Source organism: Ornithodoros turicata, chromosome 1 (genome assembly GCF_037126465.1).
Source record: "Ornithodoros turicata isolate Travis chromosome 1, ASM3712646v1, whole genome shotgun sequence".
In the NCBI taxonomy this organism is placed as follows: Eukaryota; Metazoa; Arthropoda; class Arachnida; order Ixodida; family Argasidae; genus Ornithodoros; species Ornithodoros turicata.
The window spans coordinates 163,874,479-163,896,150 of record NC_088201.1 but is presented as its reverse complement, the minus strand read 5'-3'; the positions used below and the strand labels follow the sequence as shown (position 1 = coordinate 163,896,150).

The 21,672-nt window shown below is 43.9% G+C and overlaps 1 protein-coding gene and 1 long non-coding RNA gene across 2 annotated transcripts in view; both read left to right on the top strand.

Moving 5' to 3' along the window:
- Nucleotides 1-21,672, top strand: part of LOC135372362 (uncharacterized) — a 218,150-nt gene that overhangs the window by 190,958 nt on the left and 5,520 nt on the right. The window lies entirely within an intron of this gene.
- On the top strand, nt 17,716-19,858 carry LOC135372336 (uncharacterized). Its single transcript, XR_010415953.1, has 3 exons — nt 17,716-18,273; nt 18,445-18,585; nt 19,325-19,858. It is a non-coding gene; the product is annotated as an uncharacterized LOC135372336 (long non-coding RNA).

The following is a 21,672-nucleotide window of genomic DNA, read 5'->3' as shown; positions in this document are numbered from 1 at the left end:
TTTTAAACCAAACCGTGTTCATAGGTCTTCACTAAATAGGTGAGCCGATAATGACTCCAAATAAAATAAAATAAAATAAAATAATCATTCCAGCATCGCTGGCTGCAAGCTTGGGTACCCAACAGAGCAGCGCGCTCCTATCAACACGCCTTGGGCTGACCTTACACACCCGAAGCCTTTTCTGAATGCATTCTGCCGGCGCTGGAATAAAAGATTTATCGCGAGGGTACTACGATGTCAGCTCTGTTGCTGTTTAAGTGATAAAACAGTGCGCCCGAACCGCGAAGCGCACGCGCGGGCCCGGTCTCGCGGTTTGGACTCGCGACGCGTGCGATTCCCCGCGGCGCGAGCGCAACGCGGACCCGTTCTCGCGGTTTGGACGCGCGCGATTGCCCGAGTAAGCGCACTGTTTTATCACTTAAACAGCAACAGAGCTGACATCGTAGTACCCTCGCGATAAATCTTTTATTCCAGCGCCGGCAGAATGCATTCAGAAAAGGCTTCGGGTGTGTAAGGTCAGCCCAAGGCGTGTTGATAGGAGCGTGCTGCTCTGTTGGGTACCCAAGCTTGCAGCCAGCGATGCTGGAATGATTATTTTATTTTATTTTATTTTATTTGGAGTCATTATCGGCTCACCTATTTAGTGAAGACCTATGAACACGGTTTGGTTTAAAAATGATGAGAGCTACAGTGTGTAGCGAATGATGTTCACATTTACGCGTCTGTATAATGATCGCTGCGTAGAAGCACGGCACCGTTTTCTTCGTATAGCGAACATGCATTCCTTTCTTTCTTTCTTTATTGGTTCGCGCCGGCCGAGTGACGATATCCTATTACATCCGGAACGAGGACCGATTGTCTTGCGTAAGCATACATGTCTGTGCCGTCTTTTGACGATGGCAGGATAATTATTGACCTGAGGAATAATATGGATTTATGTGGTTGTGAAAATAGACTTTGTGTTTGTGAGTGTGAAAATGTTAGTGTGTGTGTGCCTGTGTGTGTGCGCGCGCGCAAGCGCTGGGACCCCACTTGACAAGTAAGTGTTTGCCTTTTCGTGTGGCACGAGTGATACATTTATGTACTATTGCGTGAAATAGTGGTTTAAAAAATAAGGGCAGTCGCGTTTGCATTGCTATCTGTAGGATAGGACGAGCGTTTTTAATGGAATTGCCTCGCGAACCTGGCGAAGTCTTTGTTTTGGCCAGGGTATTTTATGAGTGCCCGACGCCGGTCCTGCTGTTGTTTGTTTGTTTGTTAGTATGTATCTGTCACGTTCGTAGCGCTGTCCAAGCGCTAGCCGCGTAGCGATACGCGGTGATTCTCCGATTATTCCTGAGCGGTACCGACTTAAGCCTTTTCCCTGCTCACTTAAGGAAATTTGTGTATCCCTGTCCTGTGACACAAATGCGTGTAATTTTTCGCGGTTCTTTTCTTCTGTCACTGTTTTTACTCAGAATGTAGGTGAGGGGGGAAAAAGTCAGCATCCAGGTAGAGCAGGAGAAAGCCGCTCGGCAGAGGAGAGTTCATGAGAATGGAATTTGTTTGTTTTTTGTTATATATCGTTGAGTGTCAGTATTCACTAGAGGTGTGCGAATATTCGAAATTTCGAATATTGTTCGAATATTGTTGATATTCGAACCCTATTCGTATTCGAAAATTTGATAATCGAGAAATTCGAATATTCGAAAATTTCGAATAATGGAGCACAAGCGCTAGCATTCCCGCTAAAATGAACAGAATTCCAGGTATTGGGATTAATCTTGCGAAAATTCCACGTTTGGCACGTCCTTAGCGCGATTTCCAATTGGAATCGGACTTCATGTGCATCCAGCAAAACCGCAAGTTGGCTTCACAGCATGCTTGCGCACATTGCGTGCAGCCAACTTTAAGGCACAACGTCTGGTAGGCTACCTAGCCGATTTGATTTTTTTTTTATGTGTGCTTTCGTTATTTTTTAAAAGATAATACAGACTCGAAGAAGTGTTTGTTTGTTTGTTAGTATGTGTCTATCACCTTCGTAGCGCTGTTCAGGCTTTATTTTCTTTGCAAAAATTCAGATTTTATGGTATTAAGCTGTTCGAGTAGAAGTGACTTTCCGTGCTCGCTTAAGATAGATTGTGTATCCCTGTCCTGTGGTTTCTTCGCGCAGGGCCAATGCAAATGAGTATTTAGCATTATGCAATAATTATCTGATAGCAGAAATGGGTGTCTTTGTCACAGTTTATTAGCGTGTGCGTCGTTATTTTATTTATTTTTTTCTCTTATAGCTATGCGAGCAAAAGTGCGTGTAATATTTCGCTGCTCTTTTCTTATTTTCTCTACTTTTTATGTAGAAGAAAGCCTCCTGCGTAAAAGCTGAATAGTGTTCTACCAGTGGAAGTGGGGTTGTTTGTTTGATCTTGTTGGGTGTTCGATATCTTAACGAAGTAAGCAGAGCTTAATTTTGCAGGTTTTTGAGCAGAAATGCTGGTATCTGAGCACGGAGTACAAATTTCTATATTTCTCTGCTCCCTAAGAAAATTTGTACGTCGTTTTCCAAGCAGACCGCGTTTAGTTTACGCAAAATAGAAAAATGAAGTTGTGTATGCTCTATGATGATCCGCCGCAGGCTTAGGCCTTTTCCCCGATGAGCAGTGTTTTGTATGCGATGTCGCATGTCTGGACTTGTTCAGTGTTGCAATTTTTACCCTTCGTTAATATCTTGTTGTTGTCGTCTTGTGTTAGACGTTGAGCTTCGTAGCGATGTGCGGTAACGCTACGATTATTCCTGAGCGCTCCGTGTGTTTAATGCGTTGTCCTCTGTGCGTGCATGCGTGTGCTTTTTTTTCTCCTGATTTGTGACGTCATCGTGGCATGTCTGGACTTGTTTAGCAGTGTTGCAGTTCTTCCCGCTGCTAGTATCTTGTTGCTGTCATGTTGTGCTAGCCGCGTGGCGATGTGTGGTGACCTGAGGTCTTCAGTCTTTTCCCTGCTCACCTAAGGAAATTTGTGTATCCCTGTCCTGTGCTTTCTTTACGCAAGGGCAATGCGTCTGTGTATGTGGCACTATCAGATACCAGACATGAGTGTCTTTTTCTTGGTTTATTGGCATATGCTTCAGGTTTTTTAAGTCAAGCAAATGTGCGTGTAATATTTCGCTGCTCTTTTCTTACTTTCTCTACTTTTTATGTAGAAGAAAGCCTCCTGCGTAAAAGCTGAATAGTGTTCTACCAGTGGAAGTGGGCTTGTTTGTTTGATTTTGTTCGATATCTTGACGAAGTAAGCAGTGTTTAATTTTGCAGGTTTTTGAGCAGAAATGCTGGTATCTGAGCACGGAGTAGAAATATTCCTCTGCTCCTTAAGAAAATTTGTACGTCGTTTTCCAAGCAGACCGCGTTTAGTTTACGCAAAATAGAAAACATGAAGTTGTGTACGCTCTATGATGATCCGTCGCAGGCTTAGGCCTTTTCCCCGATGAGCAGTGTTTTGTATGCAATGTCGCATGTCTGGACTTGTTCGGTAGTGTTGCAATTTTTACCCTTCGCTATATCTTGTTGGTGTCGTCTTGTGTTAGACGTTTAGCTTCGTAGCGATGTGCGGTGACGCTACGATTATTCCTGAGCGCTCCGTGTGTTTAATGCGTTGTCCCCTGTGCGTGCGTGCGTGTGCTTTTTTTTTTCTTCCTGATTTGTGACGGCATCGTGGCATGTCTGGACTTGTTTAGCAGTGTTGCAGTTCTTCCCGCTGCTAGTATCTTGTTGGTGTCATGTTGTGCTAGCCGCGTGGCGATGTGTCGTGACCTGTGGTCTTAAGCCTTTTCCCTGCTCACATAAGGAAATTTGTGTATCCGTGTCCTGTGCTTTCTTTACGCAAGGGCAATGCGTCTGTGTATGTGGCACTATCAGATACCAGACATGAGTGCCTTTTTCTTGGTTTATTGGCATATGCTTCAGGTCGACCACAAGCGCGCGCAATTTTTCGCTGCTCTCTTCTTCAAATCACCGATTTTACGCAGAAGAAAGTCGCATGGTGCAGCTGAGAAGAGGGTTTCTCTGATTGTTTGTTTGATTTTGTTGGGTGTTCGATATGTTGAGGAAGACAGCTGTTAAAGGTATCCGTGAAGAAATGCTTGCATCTGAGCGCAGGATAGGAATTCATGAAGCACGGCACCCTCAGTGTAAATCAATTATTTTGGATATGAGTCTGCTTCCCTGCATGACAAGGCTGAAATGGGAAGAGAGAAAAATTGGAGCGCTTCATTAGTAGCGATCCAAGTAATAGGGCAATTATAGTTTCCATAGAAAGTTGGGCTCCTAAAATTATATATAGATTATATATAGTTGTATAGTTTATTAGTATTAGTAGTAGTATTAGTAGTAGTAGTATTAGTATAGTTTATTATATATATAATAAAATTATATATAGTTGTAGTTTTTCTAAACTGCAATGCAATAATCATTAATATAGTATAGGAATGCTATCGTGTTCCCGTAAAGGCGTTCTGTCTTGTGCTTTCGCGCCTTTTTGCTCGCAATGCGCGAATGGAACTTTGCCCACCCGGCTTCCGCGCCTTTTTTGCTCGCAGGTGTAGCCTCAGACAACGAATGTATGAGCATAGAAAGGGCCATGTATTACATAAGTCTGGAGGTGATGTTGAGTGGTCTCACTTATTATTTTAAAAGAGCAGTGGCAGTTTACTGTAATTCTAATGACCATGATGAGCCTTTGGGGTGAAAATCGTTAATATGCGGGGTGCTTTTTTGTTGAATTTTAATGAGAGAATCAATGTCATTAAGAGTAGGACAAAGGAAATAATCTTGCGATTCAATAAATAATAGGAGTCTTTGCCGGTGTCTTCTTCAGACAGGATGTGATGACGTCACGCAGTCTGTAGCAATGCATTGACCGTTACTGGAAAAAAGTGTGGCAATAGAAAAATAGTGTGTATTGTCCTGGGCAGATTTATGATGAGCACTGTTTTTGAATAAGAAGAAATAGTTTGATGCTGGTTTCCTTCTTTGTTTCTTTTCGCTTTTCCCCCCCTTGTCTGACAAACATGTGCTGACATGCCTGGGCTTGTTCTGACATGCTTTCCTTCTGCATGTAGTTTTTTCCTTTTGTACAAGGCATATTCTTGACGATAGTGCTGCCTTGAATGGGAGTAGAGCAATTCTTAATAATTTTGCGATTCATTTAGTTCAGAGAGTAACCGCGAGGGGGACAGGTGTGTGACTTTATGTCTTGCTGAACCTTTTTTTTTTTCCTGTACAGTAAGACTTTGGGAATGAAATGCTACAATCTCCTCTTGTCTATGGAGTTTTTCTGCAATAGTTCCCTACGCAATCATTATAGTAGAATAAAGGAAATAATCTAGGGATAGTGATTCAATAAATAACAGGTGCCCTGTCTAGAGCGTACGCGTCCTTGAGCCACGCACCTGCATGATGACCGCATACCGAGAGACTATTGTTTCAGGTTGACCTTGTCTAGAGGAGCATTAGTGGAAAAAAACTGTGTAGCCCTGAGACAATAGGATGACGTCACGACCAATGAGAACGGCCTGCAGGGGGCGCAAGGTTTCACTTCTCTCTTGGACACTGACGGGTCTCGACACGCAAATTCTGCTCCTGGCGTTGGCCGTCAGTAGAAGAGCGTAGCTTCGGTGGGGTTCTGTCTGCCTCTGATGGGGTGTGGATGTGTGGTTCGTCACTGGTGAATGGTGTTCGACGATGCAGGTGGATTTTGTGACGAGCGGATTTACAATGAGGGAATGCTGTGAACGGGAAAAATGATGGTGAGTGTCTTTTTCACTCTGTTCAAGTGTTTGTTTGTTTTCCTCTGTTGCCCAGCAGTCGTACAATTTGTGCTGACGTGTTCTGACATGCCCCGATATGCATGCTTTGCTGTGTTGACGTTTTTTATTTTTTTATTTTTTGACAAGGAACATTGTTGTCTTGACGATAGTGCTGCCCTGAGTTCTGCGCTCCTGTTTACCCGTACCCTTTGTTGATTTGTTGAGTACCTAGTCCTCTTATTTGCCGTTGATGGAGTTACGTGTTAGAATATTTTGTTCTTTTGCAAGTCTCATTTAGTAAGGCTTTGGAATTCCTACGATCAGCTTTCATGCATGGTGCTCTTCTGCAATAGTTTCCTATTCAATCGTTATAGAAGAATAAAGGAAATAATCATGGGATAGTGAGTCAATAAATAATAGGTCCCCTGTCTACAGCGTACGCGTCCTTGAGCCACGCAGGTGCATGATGACGTCATACTGTGGCTTCATTGTAGATTGACCAACGGAGCATTAGTGGAAAAAAACAGGGTAGCCCTGAGACAATAGGATGACGTCACGACCAATGAGAACGGTCAGCAGGGGGCGCAGGAATGCTCTTCTCTCTTAGCCTCACGACCAATGAGAACGGCCAGCAGGGGGCGCAGGAATGCTGTTCACTCTTAGCCTCTCGGAGGTGGTCGTCCCAGAGGGCGCTAGGAGCGCGTATGCGTAGCGGCCGCGGAGCGGCGCCCCAGTCAGTTTCTCTCCGGCTGTCGCAGAAAGCAGACGTGCGCTCCCCGCGCTCGCTCAGTTTCTGGCTGGTTGTCACGGAGAGCAGTCGCATCGGTCTGCGCTCCTGCTGTGGTGAGGTTATGTGTTGCGTAACTAATGCTTTCGTCAACTTTGTTCCCGCTTTGTTTGCGATTTTCGTGCCAGTGCTGGTTGCTGTTGTCCGGGCATCCCCGGCATTTTCTATCATCTTCTGCCTTGGGAACGGCAGTAGCGCTGGCGTGATTCTTAATAATTTTGTTGTGAGATTAGTTGAGAAAGTAACCGCTAGGGGGTGCAGCTACGGGGCTTTATACAGGACAAAAAAACATTATGAGTCAGTTTCTGCCTGCCTCTCGGATGGAGCAGTCGCATCGTTCTGCGCTCCTGTTGTGGTGGGATCATTTGTTGTGTAACTAGTTCTATTTTCTTGTTAGCTATTGATGGTTTGCATACTCTTGCTTTCCCAGCCTCTGTATTACGAGTGTTTTTCTCCTTGCATGTCCAGAGCTGTCCTAACTTGCCCAGACATGCCATGATGACGTCACAGCTGACGTCACAGGATGTCCGGAACTGGTGCTGCGATGCTTTGCAACCTGCCTCCGTGCTCCGTCGCCCAGCGACAGTCAGCGGCCGTTCCGGACCGCTTTCTACAAGATGGCGTCGTTGATCTTCAACTAAACTCCTTCTCTCCACTCTATCTCATCTTTTTATTTTATTTTCTACCTATTTTTTTATTTTTTATCAGCTCAAGTAGCCGGAAACTCACACAGTGGTCTGGACGTGTCTTAGATGATCCCCAATTAGTGTAATGACTCCCTGAATGATCCTAATTACTGTCGGGGGTCCCAAATTGCTCTAATTGCTAATTAATGGCGTCCAGACGAAGATGTGAGTTTCCGGATACTTGAGCTGATACACTACTACTCAAGACTTGATGACTCGCACAAAGTACTTGCTCCACCTACACAAACAAAAAATTCCTCTACTCTCCGCACCAGCTGATGGTGTCAAACTGGAATGACGTTCCTGCCCACATAGCATCAGAACAAAATGTATCGTCATTTATTTCCAAGTGCTATGATCGTTTTCAGATCGAATGAATTTCTTTGTGGTGAGTGAACGAATTTTGTTTGCATCATTTTGGTATTTGTCTTTTATGTCCCGCATTTATGTAAATCCCTTCACAAGGGTGTTTAACTAAACAAATGAAATGAAGAACTTCGTGATACTTTCATAGTTGGAGCATTTTTAATGCATATTTTAAGACAGTGGCTGCTAAAAATGTGTCAGACACCGTTACAAAGGCTGCCGTCTGTATCAGGTGAATCATGATTTTTCCCAGAAGCCCAATAATGTATGACGCTGCATCACATATGCTATTTGGAACAATCTCTGCAGGCATATTATGAAGATATTATCTGAGTGCCACAATACACTGTATGCACCACATTTCATGTTACATCATCTTTGACTACAACATGACTATTTGAGTATTTGAGCAGCCCAAGATACAAAGCTTGGTTCCTCAAGGTCTACATCCTACTCGAACTGGGTGCACACTTTGCACACAAAAGGAAGATTGCGAATGAAAATATGGCGAGGAAGCAAGCGAGCTGGGGTTTTCAACATGCATGGAAGATTGAGGTTTTCGATAGTCAACTTGTGTAGTGAGCACTTCTGGAGGACTGGGAGCAGGAACCGGAGGTCACACGCAGGGTAACCTGCATAACAGTATGATTTACTTCCACATAACGATCATTAAAATACTTGAGGTGCTTAAACAATACTATTTGGGTGCTATCAGACAGTAAGAGTTCGAACAACACTCACGACATACCGACTGAATGGGTGGACAAAAGGATGCATCAGAACAGGATTGGATTTGTGTCTGTGGTGCAATTGAGAGCCCAATGTAATTCTTACTAGGCAGAGCAGGGTGATGAGATGGTGCTTTGTGTCAGGGGTCAGCACAGTGGTTTATCCAGAATCCCAAGCATGGAGGAGTGTTGAAAAAAGTTCGGGGGGAGGGAGGGGGGTCATTATTATAGTTGCATCATTACCGACATGTGTCTACAGCTGAAATTGCAAGGGCACCCCCTGTAGGGGGTACTTCCACCTAGTATCTTGAGTATTTAAAGCATGTAGTAGTTACTATGGGAAAGGCTTTGCGTATCCTGTTCACCGCGCAGACTGGTATAACGATACTCTTGTTTTTTTCAAGTCTGTGCAACATCCATCTCACGAACTGTTGGTATGTAGTGTACATATCTATTTCCTGTATGAGACACGCAAGCTTTGAACAAAGCTAAAGCTAGTAGGACGCCGAGTATTAATTCAGCTGCACTCTTTCTGAATATGTGACGAACAATAACGAAAAGTTCAGAAAAACTATTTTGTATTGAAACCAACCAGCATGATTGTGCACGAGACACGTACGCTTCTTACTTGTGAATATGAGCGCTAGGTTCGTGCTGCCCTCGAAGTTCTAAATATGCTACTTTAAGAGCAGCTCCTTGCAACATAAGCACTCGACTTCTTTCGGCATTATTATGCAATGAACCACTCCGGCCCCTTTACACGGCGCCGTCAAACATGGAATTTACACAAACTGTTCATGTGCTTCATCGTGATCGATGCTGAAAGCTCATCTAACAGTCTGTCGTTGGAACTTCCTCTTCATGCTGAAGTCGATTCGCGGCTCAACATTTCAAAAGCAAGGCCTCCAAACTCTGCTGCACGTAGCAGGTGCCTCTCAGCTGCTGCAATGTAGCTTAAAAGCTGACTTGTCGACTCCGCTGTGCTTCCGCATCCATATTGAAAAAGGACCCAGCAATACGGAAGTTGCTTAAACCTCCAAAACTTCCGGTGTGGACTTTCCACCAATAAACGTCGCGGGCGTTTGACGTCATACACATGGGAAAACCACTGCATAATAGCTAGAGTTTTGCGCTGATCGCACGAGTTGAGGGCAGAAATCGAAACCGCTTTTCGGCTCCTTGTTTGGAATAGTTGGCGGCTCCGCAGAGACGAAACGTTTCAGTTGTAACTTGGAGGCACCATGTAGGTTCGTTATCCATACAAACAAAGACATTTACCAGGTTCTGGTCAGAGACCCTTTAAGCTGTTCCATACGACCTGATAACAATCTGCGGCGGCGCAGATTTCAGTCAATAGCAAGTAGGTCGGACTTAGCCGTCGATTCCGCTACGACACATTGAATGATACAACGTACGTAATGCCATTTCGAGCGCCGTACGTCCCAGGCAGTCCGTCCGACGTACGGTTGCTCACAGCAAGAAAATACGGGGAAGAAAGAAGCTGTGTAGGTGAAGCTGACGATTTTGCGTTTATCGTGAAGCGAAGAGAAACGTCACGATTTAATATCACCGCGAATAAAATCGACTGAATAAGAGGGAATGTGTCATCACAACATCTAGATCGATAATATCAACAGAAAGAAAACTCCGTGAATGAGAGACTCTCTTACCTCCTAGGTTTCTTGAGAGAGCTTGTATCAGGTGTCATGGCATAAACATAGGCAAGCTGGTGGACGAAAACTGTAGTGACGAGAAACTAGCGTCATGGACTTGCACAAGAACCGATGAAATACAAGGAGTTCCGTGCTTTCGAGCTCTATGCGATGCAGTATGAAACCGATGTTCGGCCTTCGCAGGAAAGCAGCTCCTTCTTCCAATTTTGTCGTCGCGAATAGTACTTGCAACACGAAGTTTTAGAGCTCCAAATCCACATACATAGCACCTGCAACCAATACCACAGTTAAAAGACCGACAGAACCGTAGCTGCAGCGTAATTAATCGGCTATCGACAGCGTTTGAGGAGCACACAAAGACTGGATTCAATTGGGTATGGATACGGATACTGATGAAGAGAAACCGAAACCGAAATGATCTGTTTGCTAAAGAGCAGATAGACAGATGCTTTACGGCTTCACCTTGTCCCCGTGTGTGGCTTGTTTGTTTCTTCACTCGTTTATTACAAATTAACACTTGCGTGGACGCAAAATGTATTGGTTTACATTAGAAAGGAGGGTTTCTCTCTTTTTACTTACTCAAATGTATCGCCGAAGGCTCGGTTTCAAGGTGCTCAATCGTTTGGAACCCCTCAAACCACCTTCTTGCATGGCTACGCTGTTGCGTGGGCCCGCAAGTGTACCAGAAGGGTAGATGAGTGATTTGGTAAACGCTACGTAAAGTTTGTTTGTCGACATTTTTGCGGGTGCCGAGATACGACGAACAGCAAAAATGTACACAGTGATGGGACGGATTTCCTTTTGCAAGCGTGTGATAATTCTGAAAGAAGACTACGTACCAAATCTAAAGAGCTTGACAACACGCGAAAATAAGTAAAATTGAGAAAGGGTCGGAAATAAAGCAACAGGAGAGCACTACGGCTGACAGTTGCCACCGTAATTTCAGCCTCATGGCTTCGCGGCGGCTTCTGTGAGAGACCGGTGGAAAAAAGTAGTAAATGTGTATAGGTACACATTATATTGGCCACTACCTGTTTGCTACTGCTTTTTCGCAACTATCCTTTACTGAAGTAGCAGGACGTTGTAAAAACAACAACTGGCATAACAGAAGCAGTACACACGAAGTGGTGGAAATGACTTTCCGATTACAGGCTCTTCCGTAGTAGGCAATGTGAAATTCGAATAAATAAATCCGGCAAGTTCACGGCGCTGACAGGAAAAAACGTTCCATGCATGCGCATTAAATGTAGTAACTGTGGGGGAGTAAGTGTAAACATAAACATTGAAGGAGTAAATGGCCAGGTGCACGGAGTAACAGAGACGGGACGGAGTAACCGCAAGAGCAGGGGAGTAAGAAGGGAGTAAAAGCCAGCAGTTACTCCCTGGTTACTCCCCTTTTTTCAGAGTGTAGTGGAGCTGTGGTGGTGGCGGTCGTGCGTAGTGTGGGGTCGCAAGACGAAATTACCCTGTCCGGTTAGCCTGTCTGCTTTATCACTGTATGCATGGTACACTCAGAGAAAAATCTATACCTTTAGAGGTATAGATCGCCTGCTCAATAACTTAGCCCTTCTTAGGTATTATTTTATACCTCGGTTACAGGTATAAAAAATAGTCCTAAACAAAGGGCTATATGCCATACCTTTAGGGGTATAGCTCTATACCCCTGTGAAGATCTGCACGACTACCATCATGGTGTTACATCACACCTAGGCATAGGTATTTTTAGAGGATGGAACTAGAAAAATCCCCTTTGGAGGAAAGAAAAGTTTTTGACATACACACACACGTACTACAAACACGCGCAAACGCATATGGTTGTGAAGTAGGTCGAAAACCTCGTGCACATTACTCCGCATCTAAAAAAAACATGTGGAGTTGAAATCTAAAGAAAATTTTCAAGGAGCAAGATCGCTCTGCGCAGTCATCAAGTGTGTATCACGATGTATCGCGAGATAGACATTTACAGATCAACATATGCTGATATACTGATGGCGACTTGACAAACTGTGGAGCAGCTTTCGTCTGGTACGCAACCCTAAGGGTGAGGACATCTAGATTCAACATTCCAGCAATGAGGATTTTATGCAGCCATAAACTGACCATGTGGATTTAGATAGTACTGTACTGATGTCTGTGTTTCTTAGTTAAATATCCGTTTAACTTAGCTGATACCGCCTCAAGAAAAAATAATAATGATGTAATAAGCAAGTTGCGGAAGTAAAGGTATAAAAAACCATAAAGGTGTAAAGAAACAGAAGGTATAAGCAGCCTCATCTGAATACCATGAAAGGCATAGCCTGAGGTATAAATGATGAGGTATAAATATGGCACGTTAGCCCTCCTTTATACCTCTTTCATACCCTTGAGAAGGGTTGGAGGTATAAATAGGAAATTTGTACCTCTTCTATACCCTCCAAAGGTATATATCTGAAGCAGAAGGCACAAAAGAGGTATAAGAGCACATTATTATACCTTTTTTTCTAACAGTGTATAAATATAAATAAATAGCGCTCAGTATTGCTTGTCGCATTTCCTTATTTCCGCCTTTTAACGACTGCGTCATGTAAGGTGTACAGGATATCTGCTCTATTGCGCCAAATACATATTCTTAAATCTCACATACTGTATAACTGAAGCTTTCAGCATTCATGTCCGAGGTGCTTGGTAATGCAAAAAAAATTATTTTCGGTTTTCAGCAAAAATAAATCCCGATTTTTAAGGTTACACTCCTCAACTGGTCAACTTGCCGTAACATTTTTTTTTTCGGAAATGGAAAGCCCGTGCCAGATTTATCCGGAAACGTCACGGAGTGCATTCTATGCCATAACACAGACTGTGAAAAAAACGAGAAAATGGCGTAGCTTTCAGGTGCAAATATTGTCGGCCACAATCTGTGTACTTCCGACCGGACACGGATCCTTTGCTCCCCCCTTCAGATTCCGCATCCACACAACGCTGCTTTTGTTGACAACGTCATCGGTGCATTGTGATGTGACCTGTCATTCCTGATTTCTGTTCTGTCATTTTCAATGACATGGACGGGAAATGGTAAGGCCTTCTCAGGAGTAAACAGATAGCGGCTGACAAACTGTGCTACTGAAAACCACAATTTCCGCGTTTATTTTTCGCTTTTTCCCGGCTGCGGTAGGGAATGCACTAAGTGACGGTAGTAAATCCCACATGGGCTTCCCTTGTATGAAGAACAGCCGCAAAAAGACAAGGACAAACGGAAGCGCTCAGGACAACATCCGTTCGCCCTTGTCCTTTTTGTGGCTGTTTTTCATAAAATGCCATACCAGCTACCCCAATTCTACACCTAAGTATGGCGCTTTCCATTTTAGTAAAAAAAAGAAGAAAAAGAAAACGCCAGGCTAACTTAGCAAATAAAATCGTTGAATTCTGCAATTTGATTTCAATTGAACAGTTGTTAAATATTTGTTGTTATGGCACATATGCCCCGGGATGCGTGTCCAAAGCCATGTTTTTTAAAATAAATTTTTGGATACATTGGTGCAAACGCCCTGTATGTTAGATGTACATGCATACCTGCCAGTGCTTCTCTTATCATCTGTATTTTTCTTGTCTTCATGATATCTCTTATTTTTGCACGCAGTACATTGTGCACAAATCTGTGCTGCTCATTTTTTGTATTTGTTATCGAGTGTGCATCGATGTACTTGGCATACAGGTCTGTCAACAAATGAAGGAACATTGCAGTGGTGGCAGGGGAATACCGTCGATACGAGAAAAATGGAACAACTTACTGTACAATGCCACGAGCTTCCTGCCGTCGTAGCATTCCTTCCCGACTGCACAACTGTGTATGTATCGGTTAGATGGGAGACCGGTGATACTCTTGTCCAGGAGACCGTTAGTCGAGAAAATATCTGCGTTTTATTTTGTTCTCAGTTCTTTTATAGTTGTATATACCACTTGCTCGTATCAGTTATACATTCCTCATTCGCAAAGGTAAATTGTTACTTTAATCAAGGTTGCACCAGCCTCCAGAGACGAAAATTGTTGGACAACAAAGTATTGCTCTGAGTCACAGGGAGGTAGGCTCTCTTATAAAAGTTACCTGTCCGAGACCGGAATGAACAACTGGCAGTCGATCAGCACGGTATTCACTTTTTTTTAACGTTTGTCTTTGTTTGTCACGCTTCTGTTACTTCAATAATGAGAGGCCAACTGCCCCAGATCATATGCATTTTACATACGAGCTTAATCTCTCTTGAGTACTGTGTGATACCAGCAATGTTCATGTCAGAGTTTATTACCAGCGAACAAAGTACTTGTCGTTATATTTTGCAGAAGTCACAGTGATGAAGGGGAGAGCTGGCGGAAGTTCCACTGCCATGGGACTATACGACGTGCCCCGCAGGCCAGACTACAAGATATCTCTGTCTCTACTTGTAAGAAAGTTGTAATAAAGTTTGATAAAACCCTGTTACTGATGCCTGTGTGGCCAGCGTACATGATTCATCAAAGAGCTGCTCCAGCAGAACCACATTGAACAGACCACATTAGGTCACAAAAAATAGACCACAACTGGACCACAATGAAATATTATCCTATGTGACCTCAACTAACGGGAACCTAGACGACCACCTGAATGAGATCTAATAAGGCTAGACTGAATGAGGCCCACCGTTATAATCACATAAGTAGTAATCATTCAACCCAAGTTTTGCACAGAAAATCCACGGCAAGTATTGCACTTTTTACTTTAAATTACTTTAATTTTTTTTTAATTTAAATTTTTAAAATTTTTAAATTGTGGAAAACCTGACTCAGTGCAATACTTGTCGTGGATTTTCAATGTAAAACTCGGGTTGTAGGAAATAAAAAACTAGATAGAAAGGAAGCAGACAGTGGGAAAGAATTTATTTGAAAATCAATAACGCCATCTTGAAGAAATCACGCCGGTGCGGGCGACTGGAGCACAACGGTTGCGGAGGCAGGTGGCACGCTAGTTCCAAGGCATCACACCAGATGGCGCCAGCATCGTAGCTCTATACAAGAAAGACAGAGAACATGAAAGTACTAGCGACACATAAAAATGGCAACACTGCTCGAGTCTAAGCATGCCAGAGCGCGGGGAAAAGGCCTAACCTCTACTGCTAAACAGCACGGAGAAAACACTACACATCGGGGGAAAAGGCTTAAGGCAATCGACTAGGCCTAACCACAGCGTCACAACACTTCGCGGCTAACACAAGGCGGGAACCACTAGCCAAACGATGGTAAACGTGCGTCAACAGGCTTGGACACCGCTAAACAAGTCTAAACATTCGCATACGGCGAGAAAAGGCTTAACACAAGCACGGTAAAACAACGCGCAAACATCGGTAAATCACTCACCGTTTTCCCCGCTGCGAAGGAGCGTCCGCTCTCCTCAACAGCCAGATCAAGTGACGACGGAGCGACCGACCGCACGTCTTCTGCCTACGAGAGCCAGAGCTGGACTGACGTAAGCGCCACTCTACGGGTGCTACGCATGTGCGTGCGCTCCTAGCGCCCTCTGCGCGCTCCTACTGCCACCTGCGAGAGGCTAAGAGAGAAGAGCATTCCTGCGCCCCCTGCTGGCCGTTCTCATTGGTCGTGACGTCATCCTATTGTCTCAAGGCTACCCTGTTTTTTTCCACTAGTGCTCCTCTAGACAAGGTCAACTGCAATGAAGCCACGGTATGACGTCATCATGCACCTGCATGCCTTATCACTTAAACGGAAGCAGAGCTGACATTGTTGTACCCTGGCGATAAATCTTTTTATTCCAGCGCCAGCAGAATGTATTCAGAAAAGGCTTCGGGTGTGTAAGGTCAGCCCAAGGTGTGTTGATTGGAGCGCGCTGCTCTGTTGGGTCTCTATAGTATTCTTGCAAAATATATGGGTGCAAGAAAATAAAAGGAAAACGAAGAAGACAATTCACTCCTGTATGATGATCGCTGCGTAGAAGCACGGCACCGTTTTCTTCGTGGAGGTATAGCGAACGTGCATTCCTTTCTTTCTTTTTCGGTTCGCGTCGGTCGAGTGGCGATATCCTATTACATCCGGAACGAGGACCTGCCACTTTGCGATCGCATACAAGAGTGATCCATCTTTTGACGATGGTAGGATAATTATTGACCTGAGGAATAATGTGGATTTATGTGGTTGTGAGAATAGACTTTGTGTTTGTGAGTGTGAAAATGTGAGTGTGTGTCTGTGTGTGTGCGCGGGCGCTTTTCTGAACCAGGTATCCCACTTGACAAGTAAGTTCTTTGTGTGTGCCTTTTCATGTGACACGAGTGATACATTTATGTACTATTGCGTGGAATAGTGTTTTAAAAATAGGGGTAGCAGCGTTTGCATTGCTATCTGCAGGATAGACCGAGAGCGTTTTTAATGGAATTGCCCCGCGAACCTGGTGAAGTCTTTGTTTTGGGCAGGTTATTTTATGAGAGCCGGTCCTGTTGCGTTGCATTTGATACGCTTTCCTGAAGCAGTGTGCTTTGTTCTTCTAGTGTGGTTTACGCCTTTATCAATAGAAATGAATAGAAGTTTGTTTGTTTGTTAGTATGTGTCTGTCACGTTCGTAGCGCTGTTCAAGCTTTATTTTCTTTGCAAAAATTCAGACTTTATGGTATTAAGCTGTTCGAGTAGAAGTGACTTTCCCTGCTCGCTTAAGATAAATTGTGTATCCCTGTCCTGTGCTTTCTTCACGCAGGGACAATGCAAATGAGTATTTAGCATTATGCAATAATTATCTGATAGCAGAAATGGGTGTCTTTGTCACAGTTTATTAGCGTGTGCGTCGTTATTTTATTTATTTTTTCTCTTATAGGTATGCGAGCAAAAGTGCGTGTAATGTTTCGCTGCTTTTTTCTTATTTTCTCTACTTTTATGTAGAAGAAAGCCTCCTGCGTAAAAGCTGAATAGTGTTCTATCAGTGGAAGTGGGGTAGTTTGTTTGATTTTGTTGGGTGTTCGATAACTTGACGAAGCAAGCAGTGCATAATTTTGCAGGTTTTTGAGCAGAAATGCTGGTGTCTGAGCACGGAGTAGAAATTTCTATATCTCTCTGCTCCCTTAGAAAATTTCTACGTCGTTTTCCAAGCAGACCGCGTTTAGTTTACTCGAAATCGAAAAATGAAGTTGTGTATGCTCTACGATGATCCGCCGCAGGCTTAGGCCTTTTCCCCGATGAGCAGTGTTTTGTATGCGATGTCGCATGTCTAGACTTGTTCGTAGTGTTGCAATTTTTACCCTTCGCTAATATCTTGTTGCTGTCGTCTTGTGTTAGACGTTGAGCTTCGTAGCGATGTGCGGTAACGCTACGATTATTCCTGAGCGCTCCGTGTGTTTAATGCGTTGTCCTCTGTGCGTGCATGCGTGTGCTTTTTCCTGATTTGTGACGTCATCATGGCATGTCTGGAGTTGTTTAGCAGTGTTGCAGTTCTTCCCGCTGCTAGTATCTTGTTGGTGTCATGTTGTGCTAGCCGCGTGGGGATGTGTGGTGACCTGAGGTCTTAAAGCTCAACTACGCCGATTTTCGAGTGTCACAGAATGGAATGGTACTCACACGATGTGTTCATAAGGGAACACTGATTATGTATGCAAAATAGTTATCCCAAACTCCTCGCCGTTTTCCGAAAAAGTGAATTTTTAGTTTCACTGACATCCCGTCTTACGGCCCGCAAACCCTGTGTCGACGACACATTCGTGGTCTGCCCGCGCTCCGGCTTGGCATGACTTTTGGCTTGGTTTCTTCCGCCAAGCCGGCCAGTTTCTTCTGCCGAGCCGTCTGCTGCGCAGATTCACATTGGGGAAGTGATAAACAGTTCGCTATTAGGGAGCCAGTATATTTCTGGACTTCACTAAACCCACGAGGAACGTGAGTTTTGCTTCCTTCGACTGCAAAGCATTTGCTAGGCCAGTACAGACTTCCTGGTGTGATTCGTGTTCTGTGCTGCGTGCCGAGAATGTGTGAGCGTTTTGCTCCCGTCTGCAAGAACACTTCAGCATGCAGTTCCAATGTTTCAAACCACAATTTTCCGAAAGGCGAAAGAGAAATCTATTGACTGCAACAATCGGTTACAACTCCGACTGGGTGCCACCTTCGAAAGGAGCGATTTGATCTGTTCATCTGGCTCATACGAATGTTACGGAAGCAATGCGCAACTTGTTTCACAAGAAGCCGAAGATGTCTCGTCCGGGATGCTGTGCCAACCTTATCTGCAGCAGGAGATTGCAGGGGCAGGACTAGGCAGCAGATAAAGGTAAGACGCGTAATATGTTAGACAAGTCAGTCATGCGGTGCAAATTGCATCACGTAGAAGAGAAAAATACGCTATCTGTCGGTTACTGCTTCATCCTTTAGAGATTACGCCCCAGCGGGTGTATTCTCAGTACAGATTTGGAATTGCCTTATTTGTTAAATGATTTCGCAGGCTATCACTGGCACCACCGAAAAGCTTGCACTCCACGTCTCAACTATCACCGTCTGGGTTTCAAGCTGATGGCTGTCACCAGTGCCAACCAGACGCCCCTTCAAAGTTCATCTGTTTTTGTTGACGGAACAGTGACACCTGGTACTGAGACATTTCATTTTCTGATTAATCAAGTGCATTCCATCACTTGTGCTCGACTTCTTGTGTTCGTATACCCTTGCTGTTGCTCGCTAGCTTAGAGCAACCTACAGTCACTATATAAGCTTACGTAGTGCTTACGCTTATATAGTGACTGTAGAGCAACCATGCCTGAGGTGGCAGCGCTTTCAGAGTACATTTAAGCAGTGTCATCGTATCATATGCACGGCAGCAAATCTTGTGCATTTTGAGTAAGGTATAAATTCAATGTTGGCTCAGCTGTTGTATTTTGGTCACAAATAAGGTGTTTTTCCAGAGCGCTCGAGGGCAGTTCAAGCAGTTTCATGTGTGCAACAGCACATACTTTTTCTCAGTTTTGACTAAGGTAAATCGAAATCTTCCAGTTGATGTCTTTTGGTCATAAATTATGTTTTTCGAGACATTCAAACAGCATCATGTGTGCAACAGTGGATACTTTTTCTGAGGTGAAGTAAGGTAAATCTGTCCGCCGTGGTGTTCTGGCAGTGCAGCAGAAGCTTGTGTTGCATTCAAGTGGTATCATGTATACAAAAACTTGTTTTATGCCTTTCTGTAGCTGCTGTACTAATATTGTGAGTACAGAGACATTCCTGCAGAACATATCGGAGAATCATGTGTGCTATTGTTCGTATCATCTGCAGCAGTATACTGATAATGTTAATTATTCAATGACTTCAGCTAACATTTACATTCTTACTTCCAGGTAAACCTGTCACGCAGATGCCCTACCCCTTGGTATGCATAGTTCAAGATTGTACCGAAACAATCCACCTGGAGCATTATTCTTCAATTGGCAGTGGCATTACTATCACAACACACCACATACTGCATGTGTATGGTGCGTGTACAATGCATCAAACCTATTCTGAGGTACAGGCCAGCTGGTACGCAATTACAACATGAAACAACTGACACAGGGACCGTAAAGTCATGCCTTTTCCTCCGCGCCTCGGGTTTCATGTTGTTATCCTCACATGCAGCTCAATTCGCCTGTGCTGTGCAGCATGAGCAAAAGCATATATTGTTCGTGGTCACGTGACACGGAACACAAATACAGTGAAACCTTCGTACGTTGGACACCCGCGGTGCAGCCGAAGCGTCTCCTACTTATTGAGGTGTCCGAGTTACAGAATATGACGGCAACAAAAAATGGAAGAGATCACAGCTGTGAGAAATGTTCCCCTTCTTCAATTTAAGGTCCTTAGTGGTACCTGGTGGTGGTGCCTGGTAGTGGTACCTCTACCCACTCTTCACTGATAATCATTACTAATTTTAGTATATTCAATTCCGTTCAGATTCTACTCAATGGCATTACCTCTGGAGCTTTTCGAGCAGCAAGGACTTGTCTCTGAAGCGTCAGCCCACTTCTCATAGCTTTGGTGCAGTGCTCGTTCAAAGGCTGTAGACAAACTGAAGACAAGTGCTCACATAAAGAATTACAATGTAGACTGACAGCACTTGTTTTTGGACTCTAAAAACTAAAGCAACAAAATGCTGTTACCAGTATAGGAAAAAAAGGGGCTAAAGTCAAGGCCACTGGCTCATTTTGGGTCTTTTTGGTGCAAAGATGGGCCGATATTGAGGTAATTTGGCCAGGGTTTTGTCCGACTTTGCAGGGAAAACCCTATCCTACTTCCAAGATAGGGAGGTGTCCGACATAGAGAATTTCGTCCCCATGTAGTTTCAATGGGAGCCTGCCCGTGCAAAGAAATCGTGGGGAGTTGTCCGAGGTAGGGAGGTGTCAGACTTTGGAGGTTTTACTGTACTATAGAGCATTCTACATCATGTAATCTAACAGTTGTTCACGTTTGGATATTTTAACCATGGAATTTACCCTGCATGCACCATACCATGTCCAAACACGAACAACTGCTAGAGAGCAGCATGTACTGTTTCCGTATAGCACTTATGGCTTGCGTCCTGTGATCGAGAACAGTGATGTTTTTTTTCTGCTACAACCGGTAAACTACAGTAAAGATTTAGAAATACTGTGTCATACCATAAAGCACTATGGGAAATGGCAGTTTGAAAAACTGGAGAAGACTGTCATTAGAATGGGGGACATGTTCTACGGTGAAATTTTTTACAGTGTGTGCTGTACCACGTAATGCACTGCAGGCCTACCACAGTATGGTAACGCTCTGAATACTACTTTGCTCAAAAAAGGAATGTGTGCGTTTCTTGTACTAACTTCCCCTTATGCAAGGTTGTAGAAAAATGTTTTCAGCTAATGGGGAGGGACAGGACATCATTCTGGAGTCTCGTTGACCTACAATGTGTCGTGTGTGAAGGTCATTTTGAAGAGTGTAGGTGGTAAAAGACTGTTCCCACATTCTTGGCAGTGTTGACTAATAACCATAATGAACTAGAGAGTACATTTGTTGCTTCATATATTTGTGTCATGGCAAAGTATGTAGAGATACATCTGTCTCAACATGCAGGTGCCAAAACTGCTTTTTGTGCCTAAAATATGACAAATAGTTGTTTGTTCAACACCACTAATCATGTGCCGGCCTCCATGACCTGTCTGTGACATTCCAAAGTGATTAACATGTCCCATAGATGTGTGCAATGCTGAAGATGATTGTGTACCTTCTATGGATTCTTGTTTCAAGAAAAGTACTGTGTGATTTGCTAACAGCACCTAGCTGTACCTTCACAATTCTACATAAAAATATGTCAAGTTTCCGGAAGGAAACATCATGAAGGTCCATAGCGAAAAACCCTGAGACGAGGGATACGAAGGGACATACACAATGTCTCAACATAGCGTGTTTATGTCCCTTCTTGTATCTCCTCTTAAGGTTTCGCCATCATGAACACTATCACCAGCTTGCTTGCTGTTGAACCGTTCTTTCAACGATAAGGGTCACTTTCATGGACTGGATGGCAGCCAACATGCTGTCAATAAAAAGAATAATGGAAGGAGCTAAATATGATCCTTAGGCTGTGTGTGGTCATTGCTTTCTGACAAATGGTGACTTAGAATTTCAGGACAGTGCCTGCAGTGGTAGTATTCTTGTGTTCTCACCCTTGACGCCCATTGTGTGT